The sequence below is a fragment of the Aulonocara stuartgranti genome (genome assembly GCF_965226115.1).
Source record: "Aulonocara stuartgranti genome assembly, chromosome: 8".
NCBI lineage: Eukaryota > Metazoa > Chordata > Actinopteri > Cichliformes > Cichlidae > Aulonocara > Aulonocara stuartgranti.
The window spans coordinates 31,043,620-31,060,981 of NC_138959.1; the positions used below are offsets into that span (position 1 = coordinate 31,043,620).

General features: G+C 39.4%; 2 long non-coding RNA genes across 3 annotated transcripts; both read right to left on the bottom strand.

Annotated features, from left to right (window-relative positions):
• Nucleotides 1-5,981: 5,981 nt before the first annotated feature.
• On the bottom strand, nt 5,982-8,605 carry LOC309712264. The gene is made up of 3 exons (XR_014278225.1): nt 8,377-8,605; nt 7,182-8,085; nt 5,982-6,753 (listed from the first exon to the last, which is right to left on the bottom strand). It is a non-coding gene; the product is annotated as an uncharacterized lncRNA (long non-coding RNA).
• Nucleotides 8,606-11,508: 2,903 nt separating this feature from the next.
• LOC309713635 lies at nt 11,509-13,641 on the bottom strand. Of its 2 annotated transcripts, none has more exons than XR_014278628.1 (3): nt 13,412-13,641; nt 12,909-13,245; nt 11,509-12,804 (listed from the first exon to the last, which is right to left on the bottom strand). It is a non-coding gene; the product is annotated as an uncharacterized lncRNA (long non-coding RNA). The 2 variants fall into 2 exon arrangements; XR_014278629.1 differs by lacking the exon at nt 13,412-13,641 and having other exon boundaries at nt 12,909-13,012; nt 13,129-13,297.
• Nucleotides 13,642-17,362: the final 3,721 nt, after the last annotated feature.

Sequence of the window (17,362 nt, forward strand, 5' to 3'; positions counted from 1 at the left end):
CTCATCCAACTTTCCTTTCACACGAATTCTGTTCAGCATCTCTGCAAAGACAACATCATCTTTCTGACGCATAATCTCAGTCAGAGTGATCATCTGAAAATGCTCCCGCCACAGGTCGATCTCGGACGGGTCGTGCACACAGAGAGGTTTAGACTGTCGCACTGGGGGTAGCTGATAGAAGTCTCCGACAGCAATGACTGACATGCCTCCAAAGGGTCTCCGAGTCCCTTTGATCTGTTTGAGTCTTGCATCTACATATGCAAACAGATGTCTTGACACCATAGACACTTCGTCAATGACGATTATTTCAGCATTCAAAAGTTCTGATCTGACTTCATCCAGCTGATTGCCAAGTCCCTGAATGGGAGGTTTTAAGCTTCTAGGCAGCTTGAGAAGAGAATGCAGTGTTGTTCCAGAAATGTTAAAAGCTGCAGTCCCAGTGAAAGCAGTTAACAGGACAGTGGGTTTTGATATGTCAACGTCGTCTGCATATCTGGGCACTTTGCTCAGTATCTTAGATGCTTCTGAGTAGATGCATTTGATAAGATGTGATTTTCCTGTTCCAGCACCACCATTAATATAAAAGAAAAACTGCTCTGGATTTAGAGCACAGACTCTTTTAATGCACCAGTCTCTAACTGCATAAAATATGCAGGCTTGCTTCTTGTTCAGATTCTGAAACATCTGACGTAACAATGTGGGATCAATAGCAGGGGGTTCCCTGATGGCTCTGACTTCTGTTGAAGCATCAGCCTGACGGCTGTAGTCGGGCACATCTTCCTGTTCATTTTCATTGTCTCGCTCTCTTTCTTGTTCAACAAGTGGCAACCTTACGAGATCTGATTCAGGTGCCAGATTACACCATTCGTCAGTCACACCTCTGTTCTGCTCATATTCCTCAACAGCGCTCTCGATCTCCTCACTGTTTTTCTCATATTTTTCTCTGTTTCTTTTGACAATGTGTTGCACGTACTCAAGACGGTCAGTACCTGGCAGCTGTACACAGCCAGCACCATAGAAAGCCTGATAGGTTGGCAACGATGGTGTTTTCAGTTCGTGGTCTGAACGATGAGGAAGGTACAGTTTAAGCAGTCTTCCGTAATATTGCTCTGGATGTTTTTCTTGTGAGCAGCGGTGAAATCTGATGATAGCAGGCTTATTGTTTTTGCGCCTTTGCACAAACCCCATCTCATTGAGAAGGGGCAAAACATCTTTACCTTTTTTCTGTTGGCCATAGACAATCCTGCAAGTAGCAGCAAAGTCTGCCATGCACATCTCCTCATACTCTGGTGTTTCAGGTCTGGCTTTGTATTTGTCATTCAAAGATGTCATCCAAACATTGGAAGACTCAGGTGTTGTGTTGTCCAGAACTGACAGGGGACGACTCATTTTCACAGGATTATCATCAGTTGGAATGAATATTACAGCACGTGAGCATTGCTTCATGTGAAGACCACATGCACGAGCAACACACTCCTGTGCACTGATCTCTCGCTTCTTTGAATATGCCTGCATGACGGCTCTCATTTCATCGCACTCATTTACACTGTCCTTATGGGAGTTCTCAATGACAGTTTTCAGGTACTCAGATAGCCCGCCCTCTTTTTTTGATATATATTTCATTAAATAATTTGCAGCACCAAAAGCATCTAAAACAAAGCTTATGTCGATATTACTGTTCCAGGCTTCAAGCAGATGTGGATTATAGCCGTTTATCCAAGAGTCTTTTGGATCACGCTTTAGTATGATCGTACTCCTCATGTTCATTTTATTCAGGTATCTCTCATATTCTGCATGTGTCAACTTGCATCTTTCCAAGAGCTGCTCTAAACTCATGGAAGCAGTTTCAGGTTCATTCAGCAGCTGGTTCAGTGGTCTGAGCTTGTTCTTTGCCGTTTCTACTTCCAGTGCATCATCCTCACTGGGTCTTGTGATCATTGTCTCATTGCAGGGTGGTTTGGGAAAACCAAAACGGCACCCGGAGCTTAAACTCCTAAAGCACGTCTTTGTGTGGTTCTTACTGTGTTTTTGCACTTCTGTTACTTTTTTGTACAGTTCAGGTTGTTTATGTGGATCAGGCAGCTGAGCTGTGATGTATTTGTTTATAAAATCAAGAACAGTTTGCTCATCATCCTCCTCAAACACAGGAGCACCTTCTACCCACAGGAGGCAGTGTATGTGTGGGCTTCCTCTGTGCTGAAACTCAACTCTGTAAAAGTAGTCAATGACTTTGCCAAGTGGCTCTGCGGGAGATAAGAGTAAATCTCTGAATAATGCTTCAACTCTCTTGTCAAACATGCGCATTGTTGTGACAGGATTGCTTCTCAGGATGTCACACTTTGCTGACCAGTCGAGTCCTTCAAAATTCACTTGTTCACCTTGCTGCCTTGTTATTGCCTCGATCACTTCAGGCCAGCGCATTTCAGCAGCTGAAAATGTGCAAAAGAACGTGGGAGTTCCCAACTGTCTGATCATGGCAAAAAGATCTCTTGTTGTTTTCTCCCAATAGGCTGGGGTTCCTCTCAGAGGCTGCATGAATCTCACTGCATCTTTATTTCGCACCAGTTTCTCCACCTCATGTTTATCTTGTAACATGCCTGAGGTTATTTTTCTACCATCTCTGGTCAGAGGCTTTGCCTTCCTTAACTGTACTGTCATGCTGGATGTAGCCAAGTGTATTTCAGTCACAAACTGTGCAAAGAATAAATAGTTTGTGTCTTTGGCAAAACGATCATCAATGCAGAAAAGTCTTGATTTGAAATACCCACTGGGGGATACTTTGATCAGCCTTCTTTCATCAAGTGTGTTTTGGCCTGTAGGAAACTGCACAGGGAAGGCCATGGCCTCCAGTTTAGGTGTTTTGAAAAAACTTATTGGATTGTTTCTCTCTGCAGGAGCAACAGAGTAGATTCCTTCACTGAAACATAATATCTCCTCAGCCACATCAGGGGGCTGCAAACAGGACTCGAGTGCAAAACCACCATTAGTCAGTCCATCTGCTTGCTCTGAATCATCTCTCATCTGTTCATGCGATTGTTCACCATCACAGGGTAACATGTCAATGTCCTGTTCATTTATATTTTGTGCTTCACTCAGTGCATTTTTCTCACAGCTGTCAATTTCCATTAAATCAGCCTCATCATAATCGTCCTCATTCATGTTTTCATCATCATCATCCTCATCATCTTCATCAGGAAGAGTTGGATCACACAGCTCAGCATCATCTCTGATGCTCACATCCTTATACTGTGGATGAATCTGCTTGAGTTTATGCAGTGCTTGCACAAGTTTAGACCAGCTTACAGTCTGAAACAGCTGATGACCTTTGTAAGACAAGCGTCTCTTCAATTTTACTCTGATCACCTGAGAATTAATTCTCAATCGAGGTAGTGTTTCAACAGTTTCCTGTACCTCTGATGGGACACAGACCACATTTCCTCTAATTGCTCTTTGTCTGCCTTTGGGAAGAGGAATGATCTTGGCAAATGGTATGCACTTGGCTATGAGATGTCTCTCCAGTATGTTGAGATCAGAAAGTTCAGCTGGAATATCAGCAAGATCCAACTTATTGGCAACAGCAAGTGCTGGCATGGATCCATTTTTAAGATGATCGTGGCAGGTGTGACATATCCACTCTCTCTTTCTCTCATCAGGCACTTTGCACTGCTCATTTCTGCAGTTTTCATCACAAACATGAACAAACTTTCCTGTCAAACATGTTGCAACTACATGTGGGTTTTTGACATACTTTGACCTTGTGCAGGGTCGCACTTGGTTTGGAAATGAAGCCTTGAAGCATACAGTACATGGGTATGATGGTCCAGCTTTGATTTGTGATTTGAACACAGATATGGCCTCGTTGATCACACTGTTGTCACTCTCTTGGGTTTGTCTGTTCACCCATCTGTATTTCCTTTTTATTTTCATTGCACATCTCATGTTGTGCATAATCCTGAATGCAAGATTACTTTGATACCTGTCTCGCATTAGTTGTTTCATTAGTTGTCTGTGTCTTACTCTGAATGCATTGTCACGTGCATAACGCTGAGTCACTCGAGATCTCTGTCTCTCTCTGAATTCAGGGTTTTCTTGATACCTTTTAGTTATATAGTTTTTTTGTTTTTGTCTAAATTCAGCATTGTCACAGTAGCGTCTTTTAATATATTGTTGTTGTTTCTTTCTGAATTCATCGTTCTCACAGTAGCGTCTTTTAATATATTGTTGTTGTTTCTTTCTGAATTCATCGTTCTCACAGTAGCGTCTTTTAATATATTGTTGTTGTTTCTTTCTAACTGTAGCATTCTCAGAAAAACGTTTTTTAACATATTGTTTTTGTTTCTTTCTGAATTCATCATTTTCACAGTAACGTCTTTTCATATACTGTTGTTGTTTTTGTTTAACTTCAGGATTGTTTTTATATGTCTCGCTTGCGCAAGATTTTTTCTTTTCTTTGTAATCTTTATTTGAAGCATACTTTTGTTGTTCTCTCCTTTTTTGGTTTTCTTTTCTCTGATTTCTGGGTTTCTCTGATGCCATTAATCTTCTTTTCATTTTGTGCCTTTGTTGTTTATTAACTTTTTTCAGTTTTTGTAAAACTATATCAGAAAGGTCACAGGCAGCAACATTTGTTATGGCAGCATTTGATTGACATGAAAAAGCATCACTTGATGGAAGGAAACTTAATTCACTGCATAGTTCTTCAGTTGGTATATTAGGAGGTTCATTCTGATCTTCATATGATGTGAACTGAGTCACGTGAACTTCTTTTTGTTTCACCGGTGGCGTACAAATGGACATTTGACAAAAGATGTTCTCAGTCAGATCAGTCGTTGTGTTTCTCCTTGGAGTAGAGGAGTTTGCTTCATCAACAGTTGTATCAGAGTGAGTAGATGCCACAGCAGTGGCAGCTGTTGGTCTGCAGACTGTGTCTGTGATAGTATCACTCAGGTTGACTGTGCTCATACTGTAGAACTGCACAGGCTTCAGTTCATAGTTACAAGAGGGTGATATCTCCATCATTTCATAAGAATCTTGGATCCTCTTAATCATGTCACTGAGGAGTGTGAATTTCAGCATCACAGCTGTACCACGATTACGTGACTGTAGTAATAGAGGAAGACCACTGGGTGTTCTGGAGTGTGGATCAAAGAAACCATATTTGCCTGATGTGGATCTGAACACTGCGATACACAATCCACTCATAATCAATAAGGCATACTGCACATCTGACAACAGGCAGCTCAGTCCTGCTTCTAAGCTGAGAAAGGTATCTACTGCTTCCTCTGGAGGTTCTTCAAATGTCCCATACCGGGAAGGCTGTGTCATGTCGACATCATACATAGACCAGCGAGCATCAACTTTGTCTGGCAGCTCATCGGTTGCCAAATGAATATTTTTAGGAAATCTTTTCTTGGCCTCTTTGTACATCACATCACCTTTATCCAAGACCAGATTAAGGTCAGCTGTAGTCATGTTTTCATTCTCATGAAGGAAAGCAAGAAATGTGAGTGAGTTACATGTGCACTGCTTGTTTCTGGAGTCTCCATATTTAGGATGAGCCTGGCTGCGAGATGCACAGACATGTATAACAGAGGGCTGGTTTTCAAGGTTCACTCTTTCTGCATGAGATGGTCCTGCCACATCACTGTGACAGCCTCTTTTCAAAAAGTCAGCATAACCCACCTGTGGGGCACTTGACACCTCATGTTGTTCATTAACTTTATGCTGCAGTCCACTCTTTACAGCATCAGCATAAGATACCTGTTGTACATGTGCAGGAACATGTTGACCTGCCTGTTTGACACTGTCAGAATTGGTCTTTGTAGACACACTGTCTTCTGCAGAGCTCTGAGGAAAATCAAACTCAGCTTGTTCACATGTTGGTACTTTGTGAAACTCATGAAACTTTTTCCAGCGTTGTTTTGCAGCTTGTGACTTTTTCTGCTTCCTTGGCATTTTCACACACCTGCAAGTGTTTCTTAGTCTTTAGAAAATATGTTCACAAGATAAGAGTGGCACACACCAGGAGATGTTGTCTTTGTTTTTATATTTCAGTTTTTATTTGTCTTAAACAGTTGTCTTTCGTTTGACAGTTTGTTCTTCAGTTGAGAGAATATTATGCACTCTCTTTATTGGCTTGGCATTTTTCAGCAGCAAGCCAAGAGTGAAAAACAGGTAGAGAGAAAATTTAGAAGAGAGAACAGGCAGAGCAGGAGAGACACGGCTGGGAAATCACAATCAAACCGTGAATTAGTTTTCTTTGTTCAGTTTGTTCTCAGGTAGAGGCAATATATGCACTCTTTATTGCTTTAATGGCTTGGTGTTTTTCAGCAGCAAGCCAAGAGTGAAAAACAGGTAGAGAGAAAATTTAGCAGTGAGAACAGACAGAGCAGGAGAGACACGGCTTTAAATCAAACCGCAGATTTTTCTTTGTTTGTTCATAGGTTGAGGCAAAATATGCACTCTTTATTGCTTTGTTGGCTTGGCGTTTTTCAGCAGCAAGCCAAGAGTGAAAAACAGGTAGAGAGAAAATTTAGCAGAGAGAACAGACAGAGCAGGAGAGACACGGCTTTAAATCAAACCGCAAAAGGATTGTTGGTTTGGCAAAATTTCTCACAAACCACAGAGTGAAATACAGATGGAAAGAAGGCAGAGACAATAGGTGGAGCAGGACAGAGGATAGAGGGGTTGGGGGGTTGGGATGTGAGAGAGAAGACTGGAGATCTGGTCCTTGTTCTTCTTCTTCTACACACTCTGAACAAAAAACAAGAAAAAAAAATAATTTTATTAAAATTATATCACATGGTAATTGTATGAACTAAATGTGACTACTGCAAAAGGACAAAACAAATATTCAAGCTAAACTGTTGTCGGCTGCCATGTGCAAAAAGTTGCATAATTGGGCACTTTTTAAAAGAATAAATATTTAATTAAATTCAGCAATAATATTTTTAAATACAAATATGATTGAGTGAATCATTAATTAATCACATGTAGTGTGACTACAAAAATGTACGAAAAAAATATTTTAGCCCAATTGTTAAGCTGCACTTATGTGTATTTATTATAAAATTGTGTTTAAAAGGTCTAGCACAAAGTTTGAACCCATCACTTTACAGCTTATATTAGTCATATAATTTTTTTATTTTGGTCTACTTCTCTTACAGTATGTGCACACCTACCAGGCAAAGCACAGTGTCAGTCAGGTTCCTGAAAGAAACGAGAAATAATACGTTAGTTGTCTGTACAGTGTTATCAGACTAACAGAAATACAAAGCCCACACGACATGATACACTGAACTTCTAGTCAGCAGGGTAATTATAGAGTAATATAGCACACCAACTGATACAGCAGTCATTTTACAATTCAAACTAGTTAACTGAAGTATTGCCACTTATGTAAGGCTACTGTTAGACTGTTACTAGCCTTAGCATTGCTGCTAGCGCTAGCATTCCGGCTAGCATTAGCACTTCAGTTAGTGTTAGCATTGCAGCTAGCGTTAGCATTGCAGCTAGCGTTAGCATTGCAGCTAGCGTTAGCAATGCTGCTAGCGCTAGCAATGCTGCTAGCGCTAGCACTCTTACTGTTAAAACTGAGCCACAATGGCAATAATAAAGCTAATTTCTTACTTTTGTCTCACTGACCGGCAAGAAATATCACAGGAATATTATTTTTGTCAGTTAACAACTGCTAAGGCTAGTGTTAGCACTATAGCTAGCGTTAGCATTGTTGCTAGCATTAGCATTGAAGCTAGCGTTAGCACTGCTGCTAACAGCAAAACGTAATAAACGTATATAAATGATAGCGAAGGTTATTCTTTTTTCTTTCTTTCTTCTTTGAATTGTTTTTAACTCTGTTGGACTTGATATGTGAGTTTAAATGTCAAACATGTATTTTTTCCATCATAAAAATAAAACACTGCAGTACTGAGTGTACTGTACTTACCACAGCAGAGAGCAAAGCGGAATGACGACAGTTGGTCCAGTGATAGGTTAAAAACAGATGAGGCGTTCAGGTGGTGCTTGGAAATTTGACCATCAGTTTGAACAGCAATAATGAGCATATACATGTCTGTGTGTTGGTCTCTGTGTGTGACAGACATAGAGAGATAGAGGGAAAAAATACACTATACTAGTGTAAAAATTGGTCCTTTTTGCCCAAGTATAAGCGAATGAGTGACATACAGAAAAACAGGGCAACTGGCATTAAATGAGCAAATAAAAAGTATTAAATCTTGAACTGTTTTGTGGGTTTTATTTTAAGACTACTTTGAGTATATTCGTGGGGAGATAAACTATACAGACTATAAACAGAGACATTAAATGAGATTAGGTTAGTGAAACGTTAGTTAAAAGGTGGGGAAATTAACTACAGACCGATAGATGCTGAGAGCTTTAATTATCCAGTCAGAAAGGATGATTTTGAAGTCATCAACTGACTCCAACTGCCCAGATCTGAAAAACCTTTGTGCCAATCACAATGCTCTACTTAGTTGGCATATACTAACTAGTGACAAACTATTAATCTGTGGCAAAACCCTGTCAAATCTGTCTTATTGTACTTTTGAAAAAGTTAATCTTACTACAATCTAACATTTTTAGGTTTAACCTTGGCAGAGTGAGAGAGAGCTCGTTAAGCAGGCAGGTGTGAGCCTGGTTGCTATAGTGACAATGGCTCCATACACACGACACAGACATGCGCCTCACTTTTGCTGCTTAAAATGAACAGAAAAGTCAGGCCGAAACAAATCGTTCCCAAATTAAAAGTACAAGTCGTATTGACAAAATTCTTTCACCGTGAGCGACAGCAGCTTCTAGTCTACCAAATTCTCAGTTTTCATGCCTGTGGAGTTTATTATATGGACGTGGTGACAGTGTAAAGACACCATGCTCTTCTGATTTTCAAACGAACCTTCTGAGCCATTTTAACATTAGAGTCTATGGAAGAGTTGGAAGGAGGAGGCTGTGCATTGGTGACATTTATGAAAGAACCGTAACACCTAGGACAATAGTAAACACATTGGATGAAAGAGGACAGCCATGGCTACGTTTTGAGGGTAAAATCATACCTGTAGAGCAAACGCTGTGGACACAGCAGCAGTTTTAAAAAAGATTTTAAGATTAATTTTTTTGCTCCTCTCACTCTAGCAGTTGAGCTGTCTCACTCTAGCCCCAACATTCCGTCCCATACACACCCATTATAAATTTTGAAACGGGTGAAAAAACATCATGAAACTTAAACTGGAACTGAAGAAAAAGTATAATAGATATTGAAAAGATAAATACAAGTTGAATAGTTGAATGTCTTGTCTTCGTTTTAAAGTTTGAATGGTGGCTCTATGTCAATGTATGTGGAAGTAGTAAGAGTTTAAAAATGAATAAGTTGAATGAGAATTTGAAGGGTCTCCCCATTGAAATACATGGGAAATTTTGGGAAATTTTTGTTGAATAAAGTTGAATAAAATTAAAAATATAAATGTTAAAAATATGAAAAATAGAAGCAGTGTTGTCCAAAAGAATAGGAATCTAACGGTGTTTGAATGGTTTTTCTAAGTTGAACGGTTTTGAAGGAGTAGGATTACAAAAAACGTACGGAATAGATAAAATATAATAACTAGAAAGTGCATTTTCTGAAGAAACTGCAGTGTGAATGCTTGAATCTGAATGTATGCACTGAAATGAATTAATTGCTGAATTTTGAGTTAAAAATATTGAATGAGATTAAAAAAAAAACAAAAAAAAAACGAATTTAACCTGAAAACAAAGGTGCTGAACTGCTAAAAGCTGAAGGTTACACAGAAGAAGGAGTTGGAAAAAAACTGAAAATGTTTTAAATGTAAATTAGAAAACCCTAAGAAATGAGAAAAGAACATTTAGAGTCAGAAAACATCTGAATGAATATTAAAAGGTCATATTCTTTGAATCACTGAATGACTCAAATGTGATCCCTCCACTTTGATCCACACAGTTTAAAAAGTTTAAATGCCTGAGCTTTGAAAGATACGGTGTTGGAAAGAGAACAATAATGGCGACAATTTGAGGGTAAAATGATGGCTGTAACACTGTGGACACAGCAGCAGTTGAAAGAGAAGTGCTTAAGATGAATCTTGGTACAGTGGCAGGCAGAGCTCGTTAAGCAGGCAGGTGTGAGCCTGGTTGCTATAGTGACCGCACCCAATGGCTCCATACACACGTACACAGACATGCGCCTCACTTTTGCTGCTTAAAATGAACAGAAAAGTCAGGCCGAAACAAATCGTTCCCAAATGAAAAGTAAAAGTCGTATTGACAAAATTCTTTCACCGTGAGCGACAGCAGCTTCTAGTCTACTGAATTCTCAGTTTTCATGCCTGTGGAGTTTATTATATGGACGTGGTGACAGTGGAAAGACACCATGCTCTTCTGATTTTCAAACGAACCTTCTGAGCCATTTTAACATTAGAGTCTATGGAAGAGTTGGAGGGAGGAGGCTGTGCATTGGTGACATTTATGAAAGAACCATAACACCTAGTACAATAGTAAACACATTGGATGAAAGAGGACAGCCATGGCTACGTTTTGAGGGTAAAATCATACCTGTAGAGCAAACGCTGCGGACACAGCAGCAGTTTTAAAAAATATTTTAAGATTAATTTTTTTGCTCCTCTCACTCTAGCAGTTGAGCTGCCTCACTCTAGCCCCAACATTCCGTCCCATACACACCCATTATAAACTCTGAAACGGGTGAAAAAACATCATGAAACTTAAACTGGAACTGAAGAAAAAGTATAATAGATATTGAAAAGATAAATACAAGTTGAATAGTTGAATGTCTTGTCTTCGTTTTAAAGTTTGAATGGTGGCTCTATGTCAATGTATGTGGAAGTAGTAAGAGTTTAAAAATGAGTAAGTTGAATGAGGATTTGAAGGGTCTCCCCATTGAAATACATGGGAAATTTTGGGAAATTTTTGTTGAATAAAGTTGAATAAAATTAAAAATATAAATGTTAAAAATGAGAAAAATAGAAGCAGTCATGTCCAAAAGAAGAGGAATCTAATGGTGTTTGAATGGTTTTTCTAAGTTGAACGGTTTTGAAGGAGTAGGAGTACAAAAAACGTACGGAATACAGAATAAAATAGAATAAAGATTAGAAGAACAATACTGTGAATGCTTTTCAAGCATTCACACTAATAACTAGAAAGTGCATTTTCTGAAGAAACTGCAGTGTGAATGCTTGAATCTGAATGTATGCACTGAAATGAATTAATTGCTGAATGTTAAGTTAAAAATCTGAATGAGCTGGAAAATACAGAATTTTTAACCTGAAAATAAAAGTGCAGAACTTTTGAAAGCTGATGTTCACACAGAAGAAGTTGGAAAAAGCTAAGCATGTTTAAAATGTAAATAATAAAAAGATGAGTAATGACAAAAGAAAATTTAGAGTCAAAAAACCTCTGAATGAATATTAAAAGTTCATATTCTTCTAATTGAAATGAACTTAAAAGATGAACAAACATTCTGCAGAAAATACAAACTTTAATATACAGCATGATGTTTTTCAGACATATACACATGTGTATATCATGTTTAATAGTATTACATACATCAATTTGTTTTGTATGTCATAGAAAATAACATAAAAATCTTAAGTCATATTTTACAGCTTCTTTCTGAAAAGGACTGGTAGAATAAAGAAAAATAACTAAATTAAATAACTAAATAAAAAATAATGAGCAACATATGAAATACATGAAAATTCAACTTTTAAAACCACAATCCTGAACCTTTAAATTGTGTTGGTTTCTTAGAACATGGCTGAACAGCTTTTTCTATCGGTCTACTTAATCTTCTGATCTGTCTACACATCTTTTTATTACTCATTCTTTTTTATGTTTTAATGTAAACAGAGTCCACACAGTGGTAAAAGAGAACTGTATAGAGATTTGTGAGTAAACTCAAATGAAAGCCTAAGGTGGTGACACAGTTTAACACATGCAAATAATCAAATAAACACATTAGTCCTTTTTGTGAACATGGATTAATAAGTATCAATACAGCATTGTTCAGCCATGCCACTAAATGCTTTTTTACACATTGTTTTAACCTGGGCTCAGACACAAAGTCCCAAATTTAGTTAGTCCCTGACTTTGAGTTGTGGTTATGACTAATTATTATACACAAGGCTTTATCTATCTAAACTCTAAGGACACAAATATGAAAAAACCTATACTTACCAGCTGATACCCCACACTACACACTAGGTGTGCCATGTGACCTGAAACTTTGGTACAAAATCATCATAATCATTCTGTTAACACTGTTTTTTAACACTGTTTGTGTTGCTGTTCAGCAGTTTAAAATGTTTTAGATTGGATTACATGGAATGAATTTGAATTTTCTTGGGGGTTTTTGTATGTGTTTCGTTCTCAGCAGATTTTTTCTTCCATACTGTTGAATTCCAGTTACCACATTTCTGGTCATATGACATCCCAAGTGCCCACTTAAAAAAATCCCCACAGTTAATTCAACATTAAAACAAAATAAAAAAAATGTTAAATAAATAAAGGTTTGCTCTGTGATGAAATATTAAATAAGCATACATTGTACAGAGCACTAACAATGAAAACAATCCTTTAGCCTGTTGATCAGAGAGAGGCAGTCATTATGTCCATTTAAAACCTGTAATCACAGAGCACATCATTTCTGTGAAACTATAAAGTCCCATATGATCCTCATCACGTCCAGTGACTTCAGAGTGGATCCTCCCTGTCATCCGGCCAGTGTTTGATGTGTGGCAAGCAGCACAGAAGCAGGATAGCTGAGGACTTTAAAAGAAGAGCAGAAAACGGGAACATATGTAGTTGTAAATGTAAATATCAGTGATACTTGTCTTGTCAAAGGGAATAAAATAATGAAAATGTTAACTTACACACTCATTTAGAGAGGATCTTGACACTGCACAGAGGAGGCACAGTCAGTCTGACAATGATGGTGATCTCCAGGGATGTTTTCCTGCAGCAACATTCCTGCCAACTGGCCATATGATCCAGAGTAGTTGGTTTGTAATGAACAGAAAGGTGTATATGTTAGGTAGTGTGCACTCAGAGCTGGTCCTAAGAAACAAACACATCCTGTAATAAACTGAATACCTGTAGTAGTGCTGCTGCAAATATGAAGCCCTTCTATCATGAGTGGTTTCAAAGAAGGTGTTTTGGAGGCTCGGTCACAGAAACTGTGCAGTCTGTTCAGTCCTGAGTGTCTCAGCTCTGATGGGGATGGATCACAGAGGGAAACACCTGAGTACAGACATTACAATACACTCTAACACTCCTAAGGTCAAGTGAAAACAGAATTTAAACACTTCACAAAGAATGAATACATGTTTTCATGGAAATAATGTCATTAACCCTTTTTGTTGTGAGTAAATCTCACCGACTGCTTGTGGGACAAGCTAGAAGGAGGACTTATCACAGAATGTCTCCTGTGCTCCAGATGTGAAGTCTCACGCTCTGATCGTACGGCGATGAAGATGGTGATGATGAAGCCTCTCTGATCTGTGGCATTACAGTTTCTAGCTGCTATGTGCTTCACACTGTTGGATCTTACATGTGAAGCTTGGAGAAGACACAGGAGGACTGTGTCTCTCTTAAAAAAGAAAAAGAAAAAAGGAAACCTAACACCCCCCCCCCTCAGCTCCCACCGTAAACCCCCCCCCCCCCCCCCCCCACTCAACTCCCCAACCTCACACCATCCAATGTCTATACAAATGTAGGGTATCAGCTGGTAACAGAAAGCAAGTGTTACATATGTACTACTTATGTAACACTGCTGAAACATTTCTGGCCAGAAATGTGCAGTTATCAACCCAGACCCACCCTGATGATTGCACTGGCCGAAACATGATAAAAGCTCATAAAAATGTATGTTTCATCGAAAGATTTGTCCAGAAATATAATCGTATACTTTTGAAAAAGTTTAAAGTTTATAACAAACCAAAATAATAACATTTTTGTAAATAGTATTTCAAAATAGAGGCACACATAAAGTGGCTTAACTGTCATTATTGCTGTAATTAGGTTTGTTTGTTTGTTTGTTTGTTTGTTTGTTTAAAAAGCAACCTTTAGTCATTGTTGTTCTCTCAGAAACAATGAAGAAGCTGTTGAACATTTATGTGTTGTGTAGGCAATCCTCTGGTCCACCCTCCCTCCCTCCCAGCCACAGTGAGACTGGGGCAGCCTGGCAGGATGTTGAAGCCTGGCTGCAGAGAGGATATGCCTACACTATTCATTTTAAACTGCTATATTTGATTTTTCTGACATTTATAGGTTACTGTTAGTGAATTTTAGATTTTCTGTGATAAATAAAATTGTCATCTTTTACTGATATCATTACTTAATTCATGTAATTGTATTTTATGTAAACAATTCAACCATTATACTGCAATGCAGGGCGTCAACTTTTAAATATCGCTCTACTTTCTTAAGTCATTCAAAAATATAGATATTACTTACTGTATTCAAAGATCTAGATCATGAATCATCACAGGACAATACACAGTATACTGGGTCATGGTAACTATGGTAGGTCTTCATGACTCCAGAATGGAGACATCGATCTGACTGAGAAATGAAAATTAGGTCAAGCAGTGTGTTCTTCTCTGTGGTAGGGGCAGTGATGACCTGTGCGTATCCCCTAGACTCAAACAGCTCCAGGATTGGTTTGTTTGCACTGGATAAAACATTCTCATTAAAATCACCACAAACTATGATGGGATGACAGTCCATGATCTCCAATGAGTCTAATAGGCTTACCAGGTTTTTCAGGAATGGCCTCAGAGTGTAGTCTGGAGGTCTGTATACAACTGCAATCAGAGCACTGACTGGTGCTTCAACCTTTAAAGCCAGAAATTCAAGGTCAGTTACATTATGGATGTACTGTTTTTCATGCACTTGAATGTCACTTTTCACATAAACAGCAACTCCACCACCACTTCTGTTTGCCATCTGGGGAAAGTTTGTGTAGGACAGGTGTCTGTTGCGTTTGAACAAATTGTAATTTTCCAAGTGGAGACTCTCTGCGACAAAAGAGCCCCGCAGGTGTGTTTCTGTTAGGCACAAAACATCTGCTAGACACAATTCATGGTGACTTTTGATGTCATTAATGTGAGCTGGCAGTCCCTCTGTATTATGATGAACAATGGTGAAAACCTCTGACCTGCTCAGTGTTTGCCTCACGTGTAGAAGAGGCATCATGTCATCAAGGTTGGCTTGTCTCATGTTCTCAAGCGCTGCAGTGATTTCTGGGTTGGTGAATATTTTTTTCTCCTCCATATCAAGAAGATACAGTCCACTGAGAGACGTCACTCTACTGACAGCTACGTAGGCCATGCCGGGCTCAAAAATGCTCTTAAGAGAGACAACAGCTGATGTAGTTGTCATACCCTGTACCTTATGTATTGTACATGCAAAGGCCAGCTTCACTGGGAACTGTCTTCGTACCACTCCTTTCTGCTTCAGATTCTCCTCTGCTCTCTCAATGTACACCATGTCGTCTGCTGGTGTGCGGTTATTCTTTCCAGATGTCTCATTATCCATTTTAAGTCCAAGCTTGATGATGTGTTGGTCGTTTTCAGAGTGAACTACTCTAAGTAGTATTCCAAAAGCTCCATTAACCAAACCATTTTGTATGTCAATGTTTCTGGTGAGCATGACACGAGCTCCTTCTGCAACTTTCAGTGTGTCTGGTAACTCGTTTTTACCTCCTTTCAACGGTCTGTCTTGAAGTGCCATTCTGCCAGTTCTAGGATCTTTTCTATAATCATCTGCATGGATGTCAATGATATGAGTGTGGAGCAGAGCCAGTGTTGCAGAGTTGTGTGCATCCACTTCTTTATTAGTTGCAAAAATGTGCAATGCATCAGTTGGACAATGGGCTGGTTCAGTTATGGCCTGTGACAACAAATTTCTATCTGCTTCGCAAAGCTCATCCAACTTTCCTTTCACACGAATTCTGTTCAGCATCTCTGCAAAGACAACATCATCTTTCTGACGCATAATCTCAGTCAGAGTGATCATCTGAAAATGCTCCCGCCACAGGTCGATCTCAGACGGGTCGTGCACACAGAGAGGTTTAGACTGTCGCACTGGGGGTAGCTGATAGAAGTCTCCGACAGCAATGACTGACATGCCTCCAAAGGGTCTCCGAGTCCCTTTGATCTGTTTGAGTCTTGCATCTACATATGCAAACAGATGTCTTGACACCATAGACACTTCGTCAATGACGATTATTTCAGCATTCAAAAGTTCTGATCTGACTTCATCCAGCTGATTGCCAAGTCCCTGAATGGGAGGTTTTAAGCTTCTAGGCAGCTTGAGAAGAGAATGCAGTGTTGTTCCAGAAATGTTAAAAGCTGCAGTCCCAGTGAAAGCAGTTAACAGGACAGTGGGTTTTGATATGTCAACGTCGTCTGCATATCTGGGCACTTTGCTCAGTATCTTAGATGCTTCTGAGTAGATGCATTTGATAAGATGTGATTTTCCTGTTCCAGCACCACCATTAATATAAAAGAAAAACTGCTCTGGATTTAGAGCACAGACTCTTTTAATGCACCAGTCTCTAACTGCATAAAATATGCAGGCTTGCTTCTTGTTCAGATTCTGAAACATCTGACGTAACAATGTGGGATCAATAGCAGGGGGTTCCCTGATGGCTCTGACTTCTGTTGAAGCATCAGCCTGACGGCTGTAGTCAGGCACATCTTCCTGTTCATTTTCATTGTCTCGCTCTCTTTCTTGTTCGACAAGTGGCAACCTTACGAGATCTGATTCAGGTGCCAGATTACACCATTCGTCAGTCACACCTCTGTTCTGCTCATATTCCTCAACAGCGCTCTCGATCTCCTCACTGTTTTTCTCATATTTTTCTCTGTTTCTTTTGACAATGTGTTGCACGTACTCAAGATGGTCAGTACCTGGTAGCTGTACACAGCCAGCACCATAGAAAGCCTGATAGGTTGGCAACGATGGTGTTTTCAGTTCGTGGTCTGAACGATGAGGAAGGTACAGTTTAAGCAGTCTTCCGTAATATTGCTCTGGATGTTTTTCTTGTGAGCAGCGGTGAAATCTGATGATAGCAGGCTTATTGTTTTTGCGCCTTTGCACAAACCCCATCTCATTGAGAAGGGGCAAAACATCTTTACCTTTTTTCTGTTGGCCATAGACAATCCTGCAAGTAGCAGCAAAGTCTGCCATGCACATCTCCTCATACTCTGGTGTTTCAGGTCTGGCTTTGTATTTGTCATTCAAAGATGTCATCCAAACATTGGAAGACTCAGGTGTTGTGTTGTCCAGAACTGACAGGGGACGACTCATTTTCACAGGATTA